This window comes from Papaver somniferum, unplaced genomic scaffold (genome assembly GCF_003573695.1).
Source record: "Papaver somniferum cultivar HN1 unplaced genomic scaffold, ASM357369v1 unplaced-scaffold_11, whole genome shotgun sequence".
Classification (NCBI taxonomy): Eukaryota; Viridiplantae; Streptophyta; class Magnoliopsida; order Ranunculales; family Papaveraceae; genus Papaver; species Papaver somniferum.
The window spans coordinates 1,339,581-1,363,452 of NW_020619936.1; the positions used below are offsets into that span (position 1 = coordinate 1,339,581).

The 23,872-nt window shown below is 42.6% G+C and overlaps 1 pseudogene; it reads left to right on the forward strand.

The window, feature by feature from the left end:
* The first annotated feature begins 398 nt into the window (after positions 1 to 398).
* Positions 399 to 23,666, forward strand: LOC113328555 (annotated as a pseudogene).
* Positions 23,667 to 23,872: the final 206 nt, after the last annotated feature.

Consider the following 23,872-nt stretch of genomic DNA (forward strand, 5'->3'; position numbering starts at 1 on the left):
CATTCAGGTCTATACTAAGAACTTGTTTGTTTGCAGCTGACTCGGCGTCTGAATCTGAGTCAACCCCTGACTCGGACCGAGTCAGCAGTCAGACCGTTTGTTTTCCATTTTGAGTCAGATCTGACTCGACCTCTGACTCAGACATAACCCCTGACTCGGACTCATTTGAGTCAGGTAACAAAATACCCCTGACTCATGGGACCAAACCACTGACTCACTTATTTCCGAGTCAGATGAGTCAGATCTGACTCAAAACAAACATATCGACTCAGATCCAGATGAGTCAGGTGATTTCACTCAGATCCAGATGATTCAGATCCAGACGACTCAGATGAGTCAGGAGTAAACAAACATGGTGTAAGAAACTAGAAAGCAGCTTTCTAGAAAAGAAGTCATTAATGGAGATGGCGAAAACTAGGAGAAGGTCTCATAGAAGCTTTACTTACTGTAATGCCCTACTGGTGATCATATTGTGCATGTCTCTCTACAAAGGTTAGTTCGCTTTCACTATTTTTTATTTTTGCTTTGCTTTAAGACTTTCTAGCATTTTATTATCTGTTAATCTAATGCATACATATATTGCAGAGATGGCATCAGCAGCTGTTCCACAAGACTGGTGGAAAAATGTTTGTACACCTGGTGATGCATACATTGAGAGGAACTGGACACCTCTTATGGATTGCAAGCCTTGCACTGAATGGTGTAGAAAACAATGTGAGAGTATGAAAATCTCGGTTGTTAAGAACTGTTAAGGATCGAGCAAGAGAGAGGAGAGCATAAACGCGGAAGCGTAAAAGACTACATTGATAATAATTCGGTGTGTTAATTTTCATGGCTTAATAGCCTATTTATATTGTTCACAAACTTGACGATCACTCAAGGTACTTACCTAATAAAATCAAACTCTAAACACAGACACTTTCCTAACATAAACCAAACTCTAAAATAGAAATCTTTTAGAACTCTCTTGAAGTATAACTCCAACTAACCTAAATTATATCTCCTAATTATAGTCTCCTATATTATTTCCTAATACCCTCCCTCAAGATGGAGCATGTAGACCACGAATGCCCATCTTGGACAAAAGAAATTTAACTTCGGGTTTATTATTTCTTCTTTTTTTTTCAACGCTTTTGCGAAAAAAAAAAAATCTTCAGATCATAGTTTAAGGACGTTTCGGTCCTCTTCGTAGTTTAAGGACATTTCGGTCCCCTTCGTAGTTTAAGGATATTACGGTCCCATCTTCGTAGTTTAAGGACATTACGGTCCCATCTTCGTAGTTTAAGGACAATTCGGTCCTCTTCGTAGTTTAAGGACATTACGGTCCCATCTTCGTAGTTTAAGGACATTTCGGTCCCATCTTCGAAAGAATACTTCTTGTACTCTTGTTTTCTTGGTTTCTTCGATAGAATACTTTTTGTACTCTCTCGACAACTCATAGGATTTTAACCTACTATTGTTGTTCTTTTTCTCATCACCTCTTGGTGATTGGTTTTTTTTTTTTCACAACATGAATGTTGTTTCTTCTTCTCTCTTGTTCCAGTCACGCACTTCTCACGAAACCTTCACACTTCTTTGTTCTTCAAGATTCTCTCACAATCTTGTCGTCTTTACAAAGTCTGCCACACTTTGTAGGATCTCTAAGTTTCTGCCACAAACTCTTCAACCACACTTCACTTCTTCCAACATGTTGAACAACTTTCTGCAACACCTCTAACAGAAACTATCACACTTCTTTACTGTTATATCACCATTGTCACACTTACTCACAATCTGTAACACTTCTGTAACAGTTCGACAGCAACAGTTCTTCTGCAACTGTAACACTAATATTTGTAACACCCATTCTGTTACTATTTCCCAGTAACACTTCTGTCCAACTGTGAGAATTATGCAGTCACGCTTCTGTATCATCAGCAGAATCAACCAACTGCTTCTTTGTCCAAACTTGAACTCAAGCTTCCCTGTTTTGCTACTCGAACTTCTATATCTCGTCTAATGAGTACCAACTCCATGGCCGATTACAGCGAACCTTCATCAGCCATTCACTGCCAAGCTCCTTCACGAGTTTGAATCTCACGTACCGAACTTCCTTTTTATGTTGACTTCTAAAAATAGTTCAATCAACCCATGTTTCCTTGTTAACTTCGATTCACGTCAGAACCCTAACTTTTTTTTTTCTTTTTCTTTTGAAACTCTCGTTTCGTCCCTCCGTGTAGACTCACACGGATAAAGCTTGCACCAGGTCTTGGAGCAGCAACATAGGTCTTTCTTCTATAGAACCCTCGTTATCACCACGACTTCTCGAGCTCCAACATCTTCTTCTTATCATCACAGCAATACCGTCTTCTTGTTGTTTCCTAATCCATATCAACACCTTCCAAACTCTGTTTTCTCGGCTAAAGCTACTCATCTCTGTTCTTACGACAATGGCAGCAGCAAGCCATCATATCTTTCCTGCTCAATATTGCAGGACTATCACCAAGCATCAACAGCTTAGCACTTTTTTTTTTTTTCTCACAAGCCCTTGATCAATCCTTCGCAACAACTCACCATCTCGTTAGAGTTCTTCTCAGTTGAAACTTCACGTTTTTTTTTTTCTCGGACCAAACTTTTGTCCAATTAATCTTCAAATAACAGCAGCCAGCATCGCCCCTTCATAACTTGTTGTATCTGCAAGCTGTTTTCGGTCCCTATTTCACCATCTGAGATGCATCTCTTCGGCTCAATTACGTACACCAACACGACTTTAACAAGTCTTCTTTTGCAGCCTTCTCGTTCAGGAAAAAACTCAACTACGAACGGCAGCAACTTTTTTTTTTTTACCCTAAAACGAAAAACAATAGAACTTCTCTAACTGTTTCTTCTTCTCATCTCTCTTCCTCTCACCTCGCTCTGATACCATGTTAAGGATCGAGCAAGAGAGAGGAGAGCATAAACGCGGAAGCGTAAAAGACTACATTGATAATAATTCGGTGTGTTAATTTTCATGGCTTAATAGCCTATTTATATTGTTCACAAACTTGACGACCACTCAAGGTACTTACCTAATAAAATCAAACTCTAAAATAGAACTCTTTTAGAACTCTCTTGAAGTATAACTCCAACTAACCTAAATTATATCTCCTAATTATAGTCTCCTGTATTATTTCCTAATAAGAACCCATGCAGAACTCAACCTGGAAAACATGTTTGGACGGCTTGTCAATGCTGCTGTAAGAAACCACCCTCCACTCCTCCATCACCACCCCTTCCTCCAGCAGCTTCAACGCCAGCTCCATTTACTCGTAACGGATACAGTGTTGATAATATATGTACATCTGACCAACTATATCTAGAGATTTAACATGCAGAAGGCACTGGTTGTGCTCTTTGACCTCTATGTGATAGCAAATGTAAGGAAAAAGGCTGCTTAAATGATGGAAATCAATGCCTAGGAAGCTGTAGAGATGGTTGTGGAAGTGGTTATAAATGGGTGGAACAATGTTGTTGTGGTAAGGCAGTACCCTCTCCACCACCTCCATCTCCGCCACCGCCACCTCCATCCCCATCACCACCTCCACCCTCACCCCCGCCACCACCACCACCTCCGTCCCCATCACCACCTCCACCCTCACCCCCGACACCACCTCCATCTCCACCACCCCCTCCACCCTCACCCCAGCCTCCATCACCATCACCACCACCACCAACCCCATCGCCACCTCCACCAACACCTCGAATGGATATATGCAACCCCGGAGATGCTTTTATACCGACCCCCACAGAAGATTGCAAACTTTGCACAGCTGATTATTGTGCAAGTAAATGTTCGGAAATTGGAGGTTCGCTATCGAAAAGAGGGTGTGCTCCTTCCGTACGAACGTGCAAGTGTTGCTGCAAGAGCATTACCCTGCGGTCGTCATCATCAGCTTATGTTCTTGGTTCATCATTATTCTAAGCAATAGGATAATGATTAATCATGGTTAGGTGATACAATCATCAACCCATAGCTTAATTAGATGAAGCGTATGTGATCATGCATGTGTTATCGAGTTATGTTAGTGCAACATTAAGTAGCATGTTGTTCTTCAGTTTGTTTCTTTAAGCATCCGAGTTTCCAATTTTCATCTTTGGTTGGTTGTTTTTTGATTTTTGGTGTTGGTTAGTTTCACCCAATGACAGTGCCTCTTCCACCCAGACAATTTCTCAATGAGATAGCTATAGTGTGAACATCTATTTCCTTGCTGTAATATATTTGATGCCCAAATACTTTTTGTGTACTCCAACACCTCTAACACCTAGAGAGTGTTCGACTTCTTCTTGAGTTGCTTGTGGCACGAACTGTTTTGCCGAAACGAATGGAGGATTATTGTAGTTCAGTTGTTGGCCTGACATGGAGTAGATATTAGTCGCAGGTTCGCAGCGTCAATTGTATTGTTGTCGAGGGTTCCAAACAACATGACATCAGCTGCAAACATTATGGGATATACACTGTTGTAAACAGATAATGGGTCTTATTTATCTGAGTGGATATTCCGCGTGTCAACTGTTTCAAATCATTATCAAGCCCGATTACGCGTTCTATGTTGAAAAAATCTCCACCAAGTCACTACAAGTGGTTCATCATAAATCTGGGGATATCAACTAATTCAAGTCATTTTTTAACTTGTCTGTTACTGATTTTTGTTCTTCATTATTCTCCTCAATTACTATTTGAAAAACCCTTATTGAAGGCCCCAATAGATTATAAATCGCAGGATCTTAAATAACTCAACCATGTGGGACTAATAATCTCAACACGTCCCCTCACGTGTAGTCTCGGCGAGTCTTATAAACATGTGGACAATTAAATCGGGTGACGCGGAGTAAAGGTGCGGTCAACTGACTCGACACAAATAGCCTGTTCTGATACCATGTTAAAGTCTGCGAGCATCTAACTCAAAACCAATTGGCAATGAGTGGAGCGGCCCTTTCATATTACATTTTAAGTTAATTAAGCGATTTATAGCGATTGTGGGACTATTGTGCTTTCACATATGTCCATCATGCAGGCATTTGCTCTTGTGTTGGGAAAACGGCCTGACCTAAGTTTTGTTTACACAGTAGTTATTTATTAGTATAATTGTATCGGCGGGCAAAGTCTTTTCTTTTTTTTTCTAATCAATTAGTTCAGTCGATTATTTAGTTAAATTATTTAGTATTTTGAAGCATGGGAATGGTGCAGGCAAGAAGGGCTCGCTCACAAGGTTCTGCAGTGGTACTTGTGCAGAATGGAAGTCTGGTTTGCTGCAGATGCAGACACCATCTCGCTTAAGTTCCGGGATCAGGTGTGTATTTATTTTAAATCACCATACTTGACAAACTTTCATTTTTATGGTCCATATAACTTTCTGTTCGACTTCATATGATACAAATTGATATAAATTACAGGAAGAACTACTCTCACAAAAGGTCTCGATATTCGACTAAGGCACAGGTATAACCAAATTAATCAGTTTCCTTTAATTTGCTCACATTTTTGTGTGCACAACCGACTAGGGGCTTTCACTGGGTAACTTATGCTTACCGTTCTTTTATCTTTGTTACAGCGTTACAAAAATTGTTCGCCGCAATTTTGGAGTCAAAATCATGGTTGAGAACGGGAAAACATTTTTGGCAGATGCAGTTGTAATTGCCGTCCCGCTAGGTGTTCTGAAAGCTAAACATATAGAGTTTGATCCTAAGTTACCGGAATGGAAAGAAGAAGCCATTGCTGAGCTTGGAGTGGGAACTGAGAACAAGATAGCATTTCTGCAACTTAAGAAGGTTTTTCCTGATGCTTCTGAACCCGTAAGTTTATCTAACCTTGGTATGTGTATCGTTGCATTTCGCCTATGTGCAGTTTCGCCAACTGATCTTCTGTTTTTCGCCTTGTGCACAAATACAGATTCAGCATCTTGTTTCTCATTGGGGGATGGACGTCAACTCACTTGGATCCTACAGCTATGACACAGTAGGTAAACCCCATGGCCATGATCTGTATAAACGCCTTAGGATCCCTGTCGATAACATGTTCTTTGCTGGAGAGGCGAGAAGTGCAAGCTATCCTGGGACTGTGCACGGAGCATTCTCAACTGGAAAAATGGCAGCTGAGGAATGTAGGATGTAGTGGCATAAAACCACACATTACATCCCACGAAGTATAAGATGATTTAACACAAAGTGAAAATACACAAGAAAATGTAGACACAAGGATATACGTGGTTCGGTATGATTACCTACGTCCACGGGGTGAAAGGATGAATGTTCTTATTTCTCTTCTTTGGTTACAAGTTGTTCTCTCCTTCTCAAATGGTGAAGCTCTATCAACTCAAGTATGATGCCTTGTTTTTTTTCTCTCCTTACAACCTACCCCTCTCTTTCGACCTGCCCTTATATTTATAGGCCAAAGTCGACATACAACAGATTTACAATGTTGGTCACATTACATCATTTTAGTTGTTCTCTATCGGACCTTCATTGATCGCCTGACTTCCTGGTTTGACCGATAGTTCTTCACCCGAGGCCGAGTCCGTATCGCCTGGTTAGCACGATGTTGCCCTTCTTTCTTCTCGTTCCTTTGTTTGACCATCTTCCTTCGTCTGACCGAGTGCTTTCTGATTGTTCGCCCGACCTGTCAGAGGATAAGGGTCACATCACATCCGACACCTATTGGGCCATCACGTCCGACCCACGTGATACCTCGCTCTTTGCGCCGCTTGGTTCTATCATGTGCTTCGCCGCTCTTTTTTCTTTGGTGTATCATAGATTAGGATCTTGCCACCTAGCCCTGTGGACTATCTACACCTACATTTATAACCCTTCTTTCGCTCGGGTGCTTGACACGAGGGAATGAAAATCGTACCATCTTCCCACGTCCTCGAGCGTGCCGGGAATGCCGCCATGCAGTCTCCCACTAACTCTCCTTTATAACTTGTAACCGTTGCTATCGATTGAGGCGATGTACCCTATAAATATCCTCCCTTATGTTCTCACTCCCTTGTTCGCCTTTTTTCAAAGAAACGAAGTGTTGTTCATCTTTCTTCTCTTCCTCCCTTTGTTGCCGACGTCATTAATTCTGGTGACTCTCTTCTCTTTTCAATCTCCGTCTTTGTTGTTTCTGTTGGTGAGATTCGCGACAGTTGTGGTTAGTTCTTCCTTTTGCTTCTCTCTTCGTCAGAGCTCGTATCTCCCTGTTCATTTTTCTTGCCATGGCTTCTTCTTCTCCGTCAATGACCGAAAAAAGGTGCGTGAGTGATACCTTCTCCGAGGGCGATGTCGTTTCTATCGATTCCCTGTTTTGGATTGAGAGTCCATCCCATCACGATTATCGTGCTATAAATTCCCTTTTCCCTGATGAATCTCCTTCTTTTTCATGTAGGTCTGATAAGAGAGTCTCAAAAGACCTGTCTGATGATGAGTTTATTGAACAGTTGAAGGAAGAATTTGTCCTTCAAAACTACGAGGTATCCCTGGTCTCGGGCCAGACGGGTGTATTGAGAAAGTCCGATGTCGACATATATGATCAGTCATCCGAGGCGGTTATCGTTACTCGTGGGAAATTAGAGCTCGGCCTTCGCTTTCCTTTGTATAACCCTGCTAGCCCTTTCTACTATGAGGTGTTGTCGCAGCTTCATCCGCCTCGGGCCTTGACCCAGTGGAATGGCAACACTTTCCGTCTGATGAATGAGTGGAGAGACCGGGGCGAGGGTCATGGATCTACGGCCGATTGGTCGACCTACAGGCCCGAAGATGATCCCAAATATACTGTCGCCAATTTCCTTGCGAACTATCAGAGTGGGACATCTACCAATGGTGACCTTGCCGGTTTTGCTGTCAGCCCTCATCGCTTGAAGTCTATGCCCGATGGTGCTGAACGATTGATGTTGGATGCTGATCCTCTAGGGAGAGGTTCCAACAAGCGTGCTCGCCATAATAATGACCCATACTGGGATCGGGTTCCATTACTTGTTCGCGGCCAGATTTTGCATGGTAGCTTCCCTCCTCCTCAGTTTACTGCGGAGCCTTACTTATTCTGGGTGATTAATGATGACAAGGTATGTTGTTTTATTTCCATTTTCTTCGATTCCTGTTGTGTCGGCTCAGGGTATTGGTTAGTTTCTTGTCGTAGTTTAAGCCTCAGGGCGAGCCTACCAAATCGGCTTCTATTTCCAAGAAGAGGAGCGCTGGCACAAGGGTCGAGGAAGACCAGGGGAAGGTAACAAACATATAGCTTTTAATCTAAGTACATGTACTTGCCCCTGTTTTTTTCCTTCACGTTTTCTAACACCTAACCTTGTGCAGAAAGTCCCTAGGCGCGAGGATGAAGATGTTGGAGGGTCCGATACTGTTGGTGATGAAGGTTTGGTTCCAAGGCATAATCCTTGGGGGAAAGTGGCGGCGAATGGAGTGATGCTGAAAATTTCGGACATCGAGATCGACATCCCCGATCAAGATGATGAGGACGATATATTCGGAGACGAGCAGCTGTTTGATGAGGATGGTGGTGGGCAGAAAGAAGGGGAGGTTCCCTTGGAGACTACTATTGTGACTCCTACCGTGCAGCCTGGGGCTCAGGGGCCGACCGAAACATCGCTCCAAAAGAGGCCCCCAATGGATGTTGGTTCTTCCTAGAGTGTTCACACATCTTTTACCATATCGGGCCCTTTGTGTGATTCTCTTGGCGCATTATACTCGGAGGAGTTCGGCTCCTATTCTGATGAGCAGGTGATTGCTGCCATGCCCCTGTATCCTTACATTGTGCCGGTCTTTGATAATCTGGTAAGTGGTTTGTCTGAAGTCTTCGTTTTGATGTTTTCGGGCCTTACTAATCTCCTCTTGGGGTAAAATTTGTTGGCGTTGAATCAGTCGAGGTTGGAGGCTGCACTCCGCTGACAAGAGATTAGGAAGTTGGAGGCTGCTCTTCAGCAGGAGAAGGAACGATATCGTGACCTGGAGATCAAACTCCCCGATGCTCAAGGTATATTGTTTACATAGTTGTGTTGATTGAGTTCTTCGTACCAATATCCTGAGTCAATTATTGTTCTTCTAGCCGAAATATCTAGTATAGATCTAGATGCTTCTTCGGAGTATAGGCTTATGAATAGAAAATGGGATATCGAGAAAGATCTTGTGGAGAATCTTCTACAACGAATTTGCAATAAGGATGGGAAGATAGACCGACAGTAGGCCGAGATCAAACAACTTCAAGAATAATTGGACAGATATCACATGTTTGAGTATGTCCCCGAGGAGATACATAACTTGCGGGCTCGCTTGGGGATGTTTCAGAGACTTGCTGGTGATAAAACGTTACTAGACGATAATATGGAGAGTCAAAATGGTTCCCTTAGTCTTCAAAATCGATATCTTCATGAAGATCGGCGACGAATTTTGATGGAAAAAGTTGTGGCCGAACAGTCCAACCGAGATCTTCTTGAAAGGACCAAGGGCTTCGATAAGTTGTCCAGTGACCTAGAGTGGACCCAATCCCAGTTATCGATTCTATAATTGTCCTATAATCGTCAGAGGGCCGAGTGGAGCGATCACAAGAAATATTGCCCTTCGAATGAATTCAATGAACAATACTATAATGAGTTAACTTTGAAGCTTTCTAAGGCCTAGGATGAGTTGTCCAAGTCCGTGGAGTCGTTAGAATCTGTGTTGTCAACCCTATCAGGTCTCTGGGGTGTATGCTGGGGTGGCCTTAGATCGAGTTAATTTGTTGTTCTTATTCTGCACTATGTTATACTCCTTGTCTAACATGTTTGTGATTCTCTGTTACAGCCGAGAAGGGTCGTGTTAAGGATCTGGAGCGACATGTGCACAACCTCGGGCAAGAGGTGGAGAAGTGGAAGAAGGCTGAAGGTGAGACGAAGGTTAAGCTCCAATCCGCCGAGTCGAGGTCTGAGAAGCTTTTTCAGCAGATTGTGGACGAGAGAAACGCTCATCAGAGCGAGCTGACTGAGGCGATTAAGGCCGGTGTGAACGAGTACATCGCGCAAAAGCGCTGTGAGGTTGCTCAGAGGAAGGGAGGGGCCGGTGTTGTTCCACCCAGGAGTTGATCACGCCTTTTGTAGTGTTGCGCCACTAATTTTCCCTTTGTTGCGGGTTGTAATTCGTTTGAAAACTTGTCCCATGCTTCTTTGAACAACTTCTTTTAAATGGGGTGCTGCGTCGCCAAGCTTGTTTTTTCTTTTCTATTTTCCTCGACAGTTTATGCCTTTTCCACTGTGTTGACAATTCTCTTGATAATTTCAGCCCTATCTTGTTGTGTATGTTACGCACCTGCATTTAATGTCACATGTATTGGTATCTCATCACTATCTTTTAGATTCAGTGGAAGGGTTATAGTCTCCCTAGGTCTAGGCCCGATAATCCCGAGTGGTTATCAACCAACCAACTCGGGAAAGTGGTCACGGCCACCTGCGATGGGGGTAACCTTTCAGATGTAAGTAGGTTACCTGGCTGAGAAGAAATTGTATCTTAACAACCTTTGGTATCTGGCTTCCAACCACCAGTGCCTTAGGCTACCTCGACACTTGCACACTGCCACTGCCCCGAGTATCGAATATCCATTCGACTGTAAGTCACCTCGGCACTTCCACACTGGCTTTGCCCCGAGTATGAATGACCATTCGAGCGTAAGTCACCTCGGCACTTCCTCACTGGATTTGCCCCGAGTGTGAATGACCATTCGAGTGTAAGTCACCTTGGCACTTCCTCACTGGCTTTGCCCCAAGTACGAATGATCATTGGTCGCTCATGTCATATTCCCTACCCCTCGCGGTTTTAAAGAAATGAATGACAAGTATGTTTTCCTGTTTCCCTCGAACCCCTCATGGGTAATAGAGTTTCAGATGTTGTGTGTTCCATGGTTTTAGCTCGTGTTTGCCGTCTGGTTTGAGTAATCGATAAGCTCCCTCTCCAGCTTTAGACATGATTGTGTATGGTCCTCCCCACCTTGCCGCTAGTTTACCTCCCCTTTTGTCACGTTCCCAATCGGCTAGATATTTCAACACTAACTGCCCCGGTTTAAACTCTCTTGGTCGAACTCGTTTGTTGTATTCTCGTTGTAATCTCCTTTGGTAATTCTCCATTTTTTGCAACGCCATCTCCCTTGTTTCCTCCAAGTCATCGAGCTTGGCCAATGTTAGATCTTTCGATATGTTTCTCCTCTAGGCTTCAGTTCTTGTGGTGGGTAGCATTGCTTCAGTTAGTAGTATCGCTTCGGTTCCATAGGTCAGCATGAAAGGTGATAGCCCTGTTGCTTCCCTTCGAGTGGTTCGATAGGACCATAAAACATTGTAGAGTTCTTTGTACCAATTACCGTACTCTCCATCTAATTTTTTCGTCATATTATCGGCGATAGTTTTGTTTGTGATCTCGGCCTGCCCATTACTTTGAGGGTATATGGGGGTAGCCTTGCTTTTTCTGATGTTGTAGGTGTTAAATAGTAGGTCGATGTTTTCTCCCTGGAGTTGTTTTCCGTTATCCGAGACGATGGCCGCCGGTACTCCGAAACGACATATGATGTGCTCCCAAATAAACCTAAAGACGTCTTTGTCACGGATATGTCTCAGTGGTGCCGCCTCCACCCATTTAGTGAAGTAATATGTCGCTACTATTAAGTATTTTCTCTGTCCCGATCCCACATGTAATGGCCCCACGATATCGATCCCCCACTTGGCAAAGGGCTAAGGGATCACAACCGAGTTTAGAGTTACAGATGGCGCATGTATCTTCTTACCAAACCGCTGAAATTCTTCGCAAGCTCGTGCCATTTGTTTTGCATCATCATTCATGTACGGCCAGAAGTATCCCATCGTTTTCGCTCTCGCTGACAAACTTCGTCCAGAGTTGTGATTTCCGACTGACCCATAATGTAGTTCATTTAAAATTGTCTGGCCTTCTTCCTTGCTCAAACATCTTAAGAGGGGCCCCAAGTACGATTTTCTGTATAAGATTCCATCTCTTAACTCGTAAGAGGCCGATTTTCTTTTGATCTTGTTGATCTCGAGTCGCCCCTTGCGTAATTCGCCTGTCTCCAAGTACGAATGAATCGGCTTTCTCCAATCTCCGTCTGGATATCTATCAGCCGTATTGATAGCCACGTCAACAGATATCTCGGGTGTGGATGGGGCGAGGAGTCTCCTGACACGAATTCCCTCCACACTTGGGTCTGCGAGCTGGGAGGCGATGTATGCCAATGCGTCCGAGTGTCGATTGTCTTTTCTGCATATGTGGCGGAATTTGATGTTGGGGATCTGGTTGATATACAATTGGGCGAGCTCCTAGTATTTCTGCAGAATTGGATCGTGAATTTCATATTTTCCCGTGATTTGTCGGATTACCAACTGTGAGTCGCTAGTTAGCCTTACATCTTATAGGCCCATCTCGACGATTAATCTCAGGGCGTGAATCGCAGCTTCGTACTCAGTGACGTTGTTTGTCGCCTTAAATTCCAATCTAAAAGAATGGGCCATTTTTTGTCCCTTTGGTGTGGTAAAAACTATCCCAAGTCCCGATCCATCTTTGCTTGACGCTCCATCGACGAATACTTCCCAACGTGATGGGCAACTTGCATCGAGTAAGTCGACCGGGTCTTCTCGATCTTCTTCCATTCCGGGTATGTCCTCGACCTCATCTTCGTCGCTTAGTGGAAAATCTTCCAAAAAATCTGCCACTACTTGTGCGTTCACTTCTGTCCTCATTTCGTAGAAAACGTTGAAATGTTTTATTTGCGCCCCCCATTTGGAGATCCTTCCAGATCGGCCTGCATTGTCTTGTACCGCCTCAATAGGTGATTTTGTGAGCACGCGGACCCGAAGGGATTGAAAATATGTCCTTTGATTCAAGGTGGCGAAAGCTAGCGCTAGAATCATTTGTTCCATCCTTGTATAATTTTTCTCGGCCGGACTCAATGTCTTGCTAATGAAGTAAACGGGCTTTTTCTCGTTCCCTTCATTTCGAACTAACACTGCACTGATAGCATATGAAGTTGCTCCGAGGTATAATGTGAGGACCTCCGACGGCTTGGGTCTTTGTAATACTGGAAGACTTGCAAGATGTAGCTTAATATTCTGAAACGCCTTCTCACAGATGTCCGTCCATTTGAATTTCTCTCCCCTTTTAAGAGTGCTAAAGAAATCCTTGCATTTGTCGGACGACCGAGATATGAATCGCCCCAATGCTGCTATACTTCCGCTCATCTTTTGTACGTCTTTTATTGTGGTTGGTGACGGCATCTCTAGGATGGCTCTGACTTTCTCGGGATATGATTCTATCCCCTTTGGAGTGATGATATATCCCAAAAAATTTCCCGATGTGACCCAAAAATCGCATTTGGTCGGGTTAAATTTCATTTTATATTCTTTCATCGTTCGAAAAATTTCCCGCGGGTCTCGGATGTGATTCTTGGCTAGGCGACTTTTTACTAGCATATCGTCGACATAGACCTCAATGGTGTTGTGGATGTGGTCCTCAAACATATGGCCCACCAACCTGTGATATGTGGCGCCTGCATTCTTCAGCCCAAACGGCATATTTGTGTAGCAGTATAGGCCCCTTGGTGCGAAGAAGGAGGTGTGTTCTTGATCCTCGGGAGCCAGCGGGATCTGGTTATACCCCGCGTATCCGTCCATCAATGTCAGTGCCTCGTACCCTACTATAGATTCCACCAGTTGATCGATACTTGGGAGAGGGAAACTGTCCTTCGGACAAGCTTTGTTCAGATCGTTGAAGTCGATACAGATTCTGACTCCTTTGTTTCTCTTTGATACCACGACCATGTTAGATATCCATTGTGGGTAGTGCGATTTCCTAATTATTCCCGATTCCTGCAACTTCTTTAGATACTTCTCGACGGCCGCCTATAATTCTGGTGCGATTCACCTCATCTTTTGTCGGACTGGATTGAAGATTGGTTCGATCCTTAGATGGTGACAGCATACCTTTGGATCTATACCCTCCATATCGTGCATGTTCCATGCGAATGCGTCCATGTTTTCCTTTAGCACCGCCACGAGCTGGTTTACCTGTTCATCCGATAGTAAGGACCCGATCCTTACCACCCTTGGTTCCTCTTCAGTTCCCAAATTAATCTCTCGAGTAGGTTCCACGCCCGAGAAGTTTGGTCTTGATTCCTTCACCGGTGTCGTCTCCTTTAATTTCTATGAAGGATCGATTCCTTGTGTTTCGTAAGCCATGACCGCTTGCGAAATAACCTTTTCCAGTTCTTCTGCGACTTTGGCTTCTTTAGCCTTTTTCTTCTCTCCCCTTTGTCGTGCTCGCCGCTCCTCATTTATCTGGGAGTCGTCCTGCATGCACTGTCAGGATGCTTGTGGATCTCCTACGACTTCTTCTATCCTCTTGTACGTTGGTAACCGTAATCTTTGATGATACGCCGATACCACTCCTTTTATTTCCTCGATCCATGGTATTCCGATAATATCCTCATAGGGCGAGGTGACATCAACCACACAGAATGTGGTTAAAGTATCCAGGTAGCCACCTCCATCTGATACCCTTAGAGTTACTTTACCCTTCGGGATGGTTACCGTCCCATTAAAATCGTATATACGATACGTTGAAGGTACGAGCATATCATCCGACAACTTCATACTTTTGAACGTATCGTAGAAGAGTACTTCGACGGAGCTCCCACTATCTACTAGTATCCTTCTTACCCCCCATTCCTCAATTAGCCGGGTAATAACCAAAGGATCACTGTGATCTTGGCCGTTCATCGGGACATCCTGGGACGAGAAAAAGATAGGTCGCACCATCCATGGTTACATAGGCAAAGATTTTGCTACACTTAAAATTTCCTTCCCACTATGATCTCTGTTGTGGATTCTAGACACTATTCCGGGATTCAGATTGTACGCTTGAGTGGCGGAATGCGAAATCGTGTTGACAAACTGCGTGGATCTGTCGATCCAACCTGATGGGCTGGTGCATTGGGTGCTTTGGTCGTCTGGGTTGGATGTCGGACGAACTGCCTCAGATAACCATATCTGATATGGTGTTGCACGATGTTTTTCACTTCTCGACAGCTGTTTGTAGAGTGGCCTCGATACTGATGATAATGGCAATATTCCGGGTGATCCTTGGTCTTTTCGAACTGTATCCCTCTTGAAGCTGGGTATATGATGTCACTCCTTTTTTCGATTTCTTTGAAGATTTCTTCCAGTGGAGCATTCAAAGGGGTGTACGTTCTCGCCTCGTGTCTTGGACTCTTCCCTTTAGCTATCCATTCCTTCTTCCCATTTCCTCGCACGGGCGGACTCGGTCTCTTCTCGGGCCGTCTTTGAGTATCGTCCGACGTTGACTCGGGCGCTGCACTAGCTTCTTGCACTCCTCTATCTCTTGACTTTTCCTGGATTTCTTCTAGGGCGATGAAATTCTCTTACATTTTCCTCATTTCTTTCAACGTTTGTGGTTTCTCAGTGAACATGGATACCCAGATGGGATCCGATCTCCCAAGTGTGTTTTCAAACCCGAATATTTGCTGGTCGACGGGTACTTTCCCAATCTTTGTACATAAATTTCTCCATCTATCGGTCAATGATATGAGAGGTTCTCTGAACTGTCGGGCCAAGGTGAATAACCTGTTGACCCTGGGCCGAGGTCTGCTGTTGTGCATGTATGCCTCAAGGAAGGCTTCGACTAGAGTCTCATAACTGTTGACTGTTCCTGGTGCGAGATTGTAGAACCATTTCCTTTCCTCGCCTTCCAAGCTTGCAGGGAAGAATTTGCACATTACCACCTCATGGTTTTTCCATTGTATTAGGGACATTGTGTAAATCTTCAAATGCTCAACTGCATCTCCCATGCCGTAGAACCTCGATGGGAAGGTGGGGAGCGTGCACTTAGGTGGGAAGGCCCTTAGTTCTAGCTCTTGGGTGAAAGGGTCCCTCTCGGCCTTGCTTATAACCTCGGCGATCTTGTCTTCTTCGCCGGTTCCTGACAGCTTCCTTATCTTCTCCTCCAACTCTCTCAGCTTGGCTTCAGTCGCATTATCGAACCTTGTGTTTCCATGCTGATTGTTCCTCTCTCGCCTTTCGTCGTCTGTTTATGAATCCTCGGGTGGTCCGTATCCCCTGATAGGTGGTGTCGGGGGTGGTCCCTGTCGACCGGAATTGCTTGGTCCCACTGCAGGTGGTGCTTGCCCGATTCGACCTTGGTGACCCGATGTTCCTCGACTTGAGGATCCTCTCGACCTCGGCCTTAAGTTTTGTAGATGATAGTTCTCGAACTCTAGAGCTAGGTTCCTCTGCTGAAGATCTCTTAAAGCCGCCTCTTGCCGTCTTTGGCTTTCTATAATTGCGAGCAGTGTTGGATCTGTACTCTCATGGATAGAGTGACCATTTGGATAGCCTAAATGGGCAGGGGTGGTGCCGTCATCATAGGTGGTGGAGGTGGTACTGCGGGGGGTATCTGAGTCGATGTCGCCGGATCGATTCCGATAGTTGTTTCTCGTCCTAGTTGTACTCGCCTTAGTCATTCTTTCTCTCTCCCGAGGGCTTCTTGATACTCGGCTTGTCGTCTGATGTTTCGTCTCTGAGCATGCATGATCAATGCTTCCTCATCATCTTTCGTGTATGACGCGGTAAGTCCATCTATTTGATCATCCTTCCTTGGGGGAGAGGCGATTCGCTCTAGAGGCGATAGGTCACCGTCTCGTCCTAGATCGATATCCTCGTCCACAGTTGGCATACCCCTTGCAGCAGCTCGTGATTCCTCTGGTGATGGATGCCCGTTACTCCTTCGCCTCGTCCCAGTTACTCCTCCTTGCATGCTGTTACTGGAGATCGTGCGATTCCTCAGAGTTCTTCCCATCCCTGACGTGCTAGCCATCGGACACAGTGTGTTGTTAGTCCGAGAGTCGTCCCTACCTAAGTCAGCGAAAACAGACAACACCTTACTTTGACCTGTTTTTGAAAAGTTTCTATAATACGTACGGTTTTTAGAAGAAAAAGGTGACTGACACTAAGACTGAGTTTTAAAAGTACGATTCCCCCTGGCCTACCAAGATGACCTTTCCAGTTTGCCACGTTCCGACACTAAGTGTTTCCTTTAGACGGGTATCCTGCTACGTCGCTTTCAAGGGTACGACGTCGCTCTCAATACCACGGCTCTGCATTAACTACAGTTTGTCCTACATTCCATAGACTCCAAATCATTAGCACCTAGTTCTTTGCGAGTAAAAAAGGTCTAAATTCGTACTTTTATGAGGTCAACATGCCATGAAAAAATCTAAACTAATACTTATGCACTTCCTTGATACTACAAAGGGATGTCTTCCCTTGATTCCTTAGATTCTTTCACCAGCGATGTATGATTCGTCGTGCTGTTGTTTCGGCACTTTCCCAAGCCAACATGAACCTCAAACAACTTCCACCATACATCAACGATGTTACTTGGGAGTTTATGAGTTTTCCGCTGTCGGACTCACATGACAATAACTAAGATCAAAATATGAAGAGAAGTACGAAAGATGCTACGAAAACGAAAATTAAGACATGAAAACAGACTCGGCTAGAGAAAGGACTAGTCGACTGTTCAGATTCTCCACAAAAAATTAACTATACCAGCAGAACTTAAACCAAACGATTATAAACAGACTTTTGCCGAGCAGAGTTCATCCCCTAGCATCAACTAACACGCAGAGTGTTCTTAGGAGCTTTTGGATCGTCTCTGCCGGTACATGCAGTCAAGGTATCCGGAGAACTTAGACGTCCCCTTAGTCGGCGCCAGAATGTAGTGGCATAAAACCGCACACTACATCCAACGAAGTATAAGATGATTTAACACAAAGTGAATATACACAAGCAAATGTAGACACAAGGATATACGTGGTTCGGTATGATTACCTACGTCCACGGGGTAAAAGGATGAATGTTCTTATTTCTCTTCTTTGGTTACAAGTTGTTCTCTCCTTCTCAAATGGTGAAGCTCTCTCAACTCAAGTATGATGCCTTGTTTTTTTTTCTCTCCTTACAACCTACCTCTCTCTCTCGACCTGCCCTTATATTTATAGGCCAAAGTCGACATACAACAGAATTACAATGTTGGTCACATTACATCATTTTAGTTGTTCTCTATCGGACCTTCACTGATCGCATGACTTTCTGGTTTGACTGATAGTTCTTCACCCGAGGCCGAGTCTATATCGTCTGGTTAGCACGATGTCACCCTTCTTTCTTCTCGTTCCTTTGTTTGACCATCTTCCTTCGTCTGACCGAGTGCTTTCTGATTGTTAGCCCGACCTGTCAGGGATAAGGGTCACATCACATACGACACCTATTTGGCCATCACGTGCGACCCACGTGATACCTCGCTCTTTGCGCCGCTTGGTTCTATCATGTGCTTCGCCGCTCTTTTTTCTTTGGTGTATCATAGCTTAGGATCTTGCCAGCTAGCCATGTGGATTATCCACACCTACATAGGATGCGCGGGGAGTTGGATATTCTCAACTCTTTTATGGCGAAGGAGACACAGGTTCCAGTCCAGATTTCTCGACTGTAGATCCACACTTTAGATACCCGGTGATTTTTCATTTTTCTTATGTTTTTTTTTCCCTTCTTGCGACTCAATTTGATATCGTGGGAAAATTCGGAGTCAGATCTGCGAATAGACAGCAGAAAAATATAATTTGACAATTGGAGTGGAGTCAGAAAAAAGTGGTGTAAAAATCCGAGTCAGATGAACTTGTTGTTCGTTTTTATTGGGCCCGGCCTTACTAAGTTTAGCCCGCCCGAAACTCTAATTGCCAAATTTATTACAAACGCTAGACACACAATATATATAAAAGGTAATAATAATCCCACATTGGTAATCCCGGGATTGTAAATCTAGTTTATAAGGAAAGATTTCACGATACACTATCACCAATTGGTAAGGCCTTGGAAGGTGTCTGAGTCTGAGCCACCAAGTGTCCATGGGGCGTACCCCCACTGGCATCCACACTTGGATGCTAGCTAGCTCTGCTTCCTCAAGAAAATCATCTTTCTGAGCCACCAAGTGTCCATGGGGCGTACCCCCACTGGCATCCACACTTGGATGCTGTAGCTAGCTCTGCTTCCTCAGTGACCCGGCAACACCAATCTTACCAATTGGTTTTTGTTTTTAATTACTTCTTTGTACGACTGCTGCCGTCGGCTGCACTATTGATGTAACTGCAGACTTCTCTGAAAGGTTTATCAATAGTGGAGTTTAGGAACCTTTTTTGCTGTAGCTAGCTCTGCTTCCTCGGTGATCGGGCAACACCAATCTTACCGATTGGTTTTTGTTTTTAATTACTTCTTTGTACGACTGCTGCTGTCCGCTGCACTATTGATATAACTGCAGACTTCTTTGAAAGGTTTATCAATAGTGGAGTTTAGGAACCTTTTTTGCGTTCAGCTTTCGCTTTCAAGGTCAATTTCACAGCAGCATCAAAGAATTCTGTTAATTTAGCGAAATCTTCCTCAAGGAATCCACTTGATGTGAGAGCAGGAGTTCCTGAATCACAAAAAAGACGAGGGAATTCATTAAACCAGCTTTTAGCGGTTTACCTAATTGTAAGTCATTATTCAAAAGCAAGAACAACTAGGGTTCTTGTGAGGACAAGAATACATAAACACCTGAAAGGAATTTGGCTGTACTTAATGTAGTTTACCTGGCCAATGCGTGCATAATCGTAGAAGTGTGAATACGCACTTGCACCAGCAACTATCAGTTTTGGCCTCAAGAGTGTAGCCCTTTTCTCCAACTGGTAATGGAAACTACAGGACAAATAAAAGAAATTATTATCTTCAATGTTACTTTCTGTGGAAATAGTTACTCCTATGCTTGGTGAACTTGTGTTACAACCAATAATTACATTTGAACAAGCTGAGCAGTAGCTCTCATAACTAAGTACCTAATCATAATTAATGTAACCAGTGCTCTCAAAACTAGGTACGGCATTGTAACCAATAATTACATACAGCAGATATCTTCTTGGTGAACATAAAGATCAATCAATTCGGAAAACTCTGCGTTTCCACAAACATATTGCTGACTAGTGCTTGATTGAACATGCATGTGATAGCCGCGGGCCGCGTATTAGATCAAGTTCTCTCATTCTGGTTGACATCAATTTAAGTTGGAAACAATTGGGTGAGAATAGCTAGACGCACCTGATACCCTGGGGAAGACTGCACGTTAACTGCAGAACACAAGGTTAATTAGGCTCTTAAAATATTATTTAGTACAAAAATAGCTCTCCAAAATTCAGATAAAACCATTTTAATTATCTTCAAACACCAGCAAATTACTCAAATTAATCCATAAATTAACATCTGATCAATATATTAATCTACTGTCACAGTTCAACAAAAGCTTCAATTCATAAATCCAATTCTCCCATGTGCACCAAAAGTCCACTTGACACTATAGAGACAATCGAAAATTGGTTTAGGCTCAATAGAGAGACATTTCGGAGTGTAACCTCCCGATCACATGCATGTTCAATCAAGAATGCTAATAGGAATATTAGTCAGCTAGTCAGCTCAAGTCAAATTAGCCTTGACTTGAGTATCATTGGTTATTAAGTCAGATTTTGTGTCCTGTCTGAATAGGACAGCTGTATTAAATATTTGTATTAATATATCTGAACTGTGAGATGTAATTGTTAACGTTTTCAATAATAAGAAATTTAACTCTTTCTCTCTGCAACAATTCTTGCTTTCTTGAATATCATGAGAACTCAATAACTCTCATGGTATCAGATTAGGAACGATCATGTTTTTCATCATCGAAGCTTATCAATTTTTTGTCAATAACTTTCTAGCTTCTGGGTAATACAGATTTAATAATTTTTCCCAAATCAATTTTAGGGTTCATCTTGAATCTTATATGGTCACTACAAGAAGAAATTCTTATAACAAAAATCGAAGCAACAACAACACATCTAGAAGAAATAACATCAACAAGAAAAACAACAACAACAACGTAAATTCTATCAATTTCAATAATCTTAATTTGATTCATCATCCTGCAACAACAATGTCGTCTTCAGCTGGTACTTCTTCTTCTTCTCTACCTTTTACCAATATTACAAATTTTGTCTCTATGAAATTGGATGGGTCTAACTACTTGTTATGGCGTGATCAATTTGAGGGAATTTTAATATCTACTGATCTTTTTGGTTATGTTACTGGTGAGATAATTGAACCATCACAAAGATTAATTGTCGATGGAATTGAAATTACAAACCCAGAATGGATTTCTTGGAGAAAATCAGATCGCTTTGTGTCGACCTGTCTTAAATCTACTTTTTATGAAACTGTAAGTGGTGATGTTCTTGGTCTTGTAACATCCAAGGATATTTGGGAATATCTTGCTCTAAGATTTAGAACTCAACTACTTGCTAGGAAAAACATGCTTAGAACTCAATTGCATGGCATCAAGAAAGGTAATCAATCAATTATAGTTTATCTTCAGAAGATCAAGACTATTGCTGACTCTTTAGCGGCAATTGGAGAGAAAGTTAATGATGAAGATTTATTGATGTTTGTGTTGAATGGTTTGGGAAGTGATTATGATATGTTTGTTATCTCTTCACAAAATGGAGATACACCATATACTTTTGGTGAATTAAAAGCAAAACTCCTTTCTCATGAGCAATTTTTAGCTGAGAAACTTCATCAAACTTCTAATGTATATGATGAGCAAAATTCAACTGCTTTGTATGCAAGAAATGGTTCTATTATTACAATGGTAATAATAGAAAGAATGGTGGAAACAATAAAATGGGTAATTGTAGCACCTACAAAAGTAGCCAATATCAACATGGTTTTAGTTCCAATTCTTCTAATGCTGATAGAAGACCTTATGTGGATTATTCAAAGTTATACTGTCAAATTTGTAAGAAGATTGGTCATGTTGGTACAAGGTGCTTCTTTAGATATCATCCACCTACAACTGGAAATTCCAATGCTAGTACTTCATCTGGATACAGACCTCAAGAAAATTTTGTTACTTCTGATGCTCAAGTCAATTGCTCTGCTGATCCAACTGCTCCTTCTAGTTCCACTCAGCATGCTTTTACTAGTTTGAATGTTCATGATGATCCTTCCTCCTCAAATATTGTATGGGTTTCTGACAGTGGTGCTTCTACACATATGACTGGAGATAGGATTTTACGACAAAATACTTCTAACTACAAAACCAAGGATGTTGTTATGATTGAAAATGGTAAGACTCTATTCATATCACTTATTGGTAATGCTAAGCTACATACTCCAAAAACTAGCTTTAGACTTGATAATGTTTTACATGTACCAGACATGAAACATAATTTGTTATCAGTTGCCAAGTTTACAAAATATAATGCATGTTATATAACTTTTGATCCATTAGGCTATGAAATAAGAGATTTACAGAGTCATGTTCTATTAGCAAAGGGTCAGATGGTTAATAATTTATATCCAATTTCATCTACTATGTTACAATATGCTTTTTCTTCTCTTGTTGCTCCCTCTCAAGTTTGGCATTGCAGATTAGGTCATCCTTCTTCTAAAATAGTTCAACAACTTCACAATCATAAAAATATTATTGTTAAATCCTCTAATTCTCAAAATCTTTGTCATCCTTGTCAGTTAGCAAAAAGACTCCCTTTTTCATTATCTCCATATCATGCTTCATCTCCACTTGCACTCATTCATTGTGATGAGTGGGGTGCTTCCCCTGTTCCTTCTCTAGCAGGATATAGATATTGCATTCTCTTTATTGATGATTTTAGTAGATTTCATTGGATTTATCCAATGCAACTCAAAAGTGAAGCTTTACATTGCTTTCAACATTTTAAAAGCTTAACTGAAAATTTCTTTCAAACAAAGATTTTAGCTTTTCAAACTGATGGTGCTAGTGAGTTGGTAAAAGCTCAGTTTAAAGGTTCTCTAGATTCACCATAAATGAATGTTGACATTATAAACCAAAACTGTTGACCGGATGAATCAGCAAACCAAAGTAAAAGATATAGAGTACTCCATAAAATACAGAATGAATGTCTTTTTTCTACAGGACAATGCTTTAAAGAGATGCCAATGTGTGTGCATCCACCTACATGAGCAGTTGCACCGACTTCATATGGATGCAGTTACTTCTTAAATCTTCATAAGGCAACAAGCCATCCTTTATATGTCGGCTGGAAGACTGGCCCATGATATCAGCAAGATGTCAGATGAGGCTGCTGAGTTTGCAATTCTTCAACTTAAGAAGGTTTTCCCTGATGCTTCTGAACCGGTAAGTATATCTGACATGTGTACATGTACCTTTGCATTTCGCCTAGCTATATGCAGTTTCACCAACTAATCTTCTGTTTTTCATCTTGTGCACAAATACAGATTCAGCATCTTGTTTCTCACTGGGGAACAAACGTCAATTCACTTGGATCCTACAGTAGGTAAACCACATGGCCATGATCTGTATGAACGACTTAGGATACCAGTTGACAACATGTTTTTTGCTGGAGAGGCGACAACTGCAAGTTATCCTGGGACTGTGCATGGGGCATTCTCAACTGGGAAAATGGAAGCTAAGCCGATGAGGAGTGTAGGATGCGTGGGGAGTTGGATATTCTCAACTCATTCATGGCCAAGGAGACCCAGGTTCCAATCCAGATTTCTCGACCGTAGAGCACTTCAGCCATAGAAAGAGGATTTTTAGTTTATGTTAGATCGATATAGGGAATAATTGAATAGTATTATCTTGTGGGGTGTTTTTTATCTTCTGACTCAATTGCATATCGTCTGAATTTGATCTGATTTAGGATTTCATAAGACTATGGATATGTGCCTTGAATAACAATCGAGTCAGATCTGCAATTAGACAACAGAAAAAC